Below are 2,470 nucleotides of genomic sequence, written 5' to 3'. Positions count from 1 at the left end.
AGCACCGTGTAATATGGCTCTATCTATAGCCAGCAGGATGGGATATCCTGGTTGGAGGCACAAACACAATCACATGGAATGGGAGAGGAGTATTTCTCCAAAGAAAGTCAGAGTGTTGTCTTGAGTTGAAGGGTGGAAAAGATGTAGAAGAGAGAAAAAGTAATGGTTAGCTACTGCAAAATTGCATTCAAACATTTATAAGAGTCTCGGCTGTCTTACCGCTGACTTTTTCAAGCAGCGAAGAAAAGTCTTATTAGGTTTTGTAAGCTTTTTTATTTGTTTAATAATTCATTATATTAAAGAAGAGTAATTTCCACAATATTTCTTAATTCAATTAGTATGGTATATTGAGAAAATGTACTTATTGTATTATATTCTCAGTTGTCCTGACATTTTCTGAATAAATTGTATATTACCAAAACAACCTTCTGAGACCAAACAGAACCCAGCCTAGAGTTAACTGTACCTAGTTATTCAGAGTTTCAGATGTCACCTTTGGAACAGACTAGAAGAAATCTAATTATTAGAATTCTGTTTATACACTGACTTAAAGTAATATTTTTTTTTAAATGTACACTCTTCCAGACCTTATTAGGAAAGAACTCATTCATAAACAGGGTTGTTAAAAATCCCCTAACAGGTAATTTCTGTGAGGAGACACTCTAACCTGATTGCAGGACACCTGGCAGGACAGAACATACCCACTAGTCAGTGATAACCCTTAAAGACCCAGACACCTTTGGAGACAATAAATGTAAAACAAGTTGGAGAGAAAACACTGAGACAGTAGCTTACTCACTTTCCAGACTCAGACCTCAAGCTAAACATAATCTGAAAAGAGAACTTGTCTGGAAATCTGGGTGTCTGAGCACATGCTAACTACCCATAAGACTGCCGATGTCCCCCAAAATGCTGAAAATGAGTGATTATTTGTATAAATACGTTAAATTGAGAAAATAGTGTAATACTAGTATCAGAGTTTAATAATTCACTCTGAGTCTCTAATGTGTAACTTTGAATGGTCTTAGGTTAAGTTATACTCATATAATTCAAATGAGCGATGCATTGATAATCAAATGAGTTTCTCTTTGAAGTGATATATTAAGAAAATAGCAATGGCCAAAATAACACTAAATTTCTAACATCGTCTACTGAACCCAGTCTGCGGTCTCCTTGACAGAGTTTTTCAGCTCCTCAGAAACTACTCTCATTCCTTCTCTAATAAAAAGTTTGCAGCATGTTCTTCCTTAACTGAATGTCTTATTTTTTATTTTTTATTTATTTATTTTTTTTTTTAGGTGAGGCAACTCTTGGTTGACCTCACAGATTTCAAGGACCTTGTCAGCTTACGATCCTTTATTTTTCACACCTACAGCACCTGGTCTTCCTAGGTGGTCTCCCATCCAAGTACTAACCAGATCCGACCCTGCTTAGCTTCCGAGATGAGACGAGATTGGGCTTGTTCAGGGTGGTTTGGCTGTAGACTAAATGTCTCATTTGTAAAGAGCAAAAGGATTCATGAGAAAGGGAGCTCCTATCTTCTGCAGACATACCCTACTCCAAACGCACTACCCATAACTTGTCTGAAAACTTGCACTTCACTTAGGGCTGCTACTTTTGCCACAAACAGTGGTCACAAAATGCAGTCCCAGGGAACAAAATGATGGTGCCCTCCCATTTCACTGGTGGAAGCTGACGAGCTTCCCCACAGTGAAGTCCACACAGTTGCCAGCGGCAGCACACAGCAACCCCAGCATGGAGCAGTTGGGAGTATCTGCAGCTCCGTCTCCCAAAAAGTTACATTTAATGCTTCACTGCTGGGTTATTCAAAGTGTTTGGATATGCAAAAATAGATTGGCTCAAGAGTGATCAGACAGGTGAGTTTGAAGTAATATTATATCAGTGTAATATTGAGGAGAAATCGAGGACCACCTATGGCAGGATCAATTACTGAAAACTGGAAAATTGGCATCTTAATAAAGCCAGGGAAGGACGGGACCTTAAAAAAAAAAATCTCTTTAATGCTTTATTCACCATCTCTTCTTCCAGACTGTGATACTTAAAAGTCTAAAGTTCAGATAAATCTATAAACGAGGTGTATCCAATTAACGAGGAATAAAAACCGTGAGGTACAACTCTTATTAGCCTATGAGTAGTTAGCCTGCGTAAAGTTGTTTCTTATTTCAACTGATGTTCAAACTCTGTGTTTTATTCCGAACACAAGCAATGGTGAAAGGAACACACATTTTCTAGTCGAAATACATTTGGGATAGAATCTGTTTTTTTCTTTTATTACGTGTATTATCTTAAGTAAATTATTTGGTGTAACTAAGAGACATATTTTCCTTACTGTGGAATATAAGAGGAGAATAATAAAATCCATTTTCTGAGATTCTTGGAATGATTAAATGTCAATATTTATAAAGCTCCTGATGGTGCCTAACACATAATAAGTGCTCAACCAAACTTA

At 37.1% G+C, this 2,470-nt stretch overlaps 1 pseudogene; it reads right to left on the bottom strand.

Moving 5' to 3' along the window:
• Positions 1-1,366: 1,366 nt before the first annotated feature.
• On the bottom strand, positions 1,367-1,485 carry LOC111742669 (annotated as a pseudogene).
• Between the last annotated feature and the right edge of the window lie 985 nt (positions 1,486-2,470).

Source organism: Pteropus vampyrus, unplaced genomic scaffold (assembly GCF_000151845.1).
Source record: "Pteropus vampyrus isolate Shadow unplaced genomic scaffold, Pvam_2.0 Scaffold98, whole genome shotgun sequence".
In the NCBI taxonomy this organism is placed as follows: Eukaryota; Metazoa; Chordata; class Mammalia; order Chiroptera; family Pteropodidae; genus Pteropus; species Pteropus vampyrus.
Note: the sequence above shows the minus strand (reverse complement) of the source record. Positions and strands in the feature narration are given on the sequence as shown.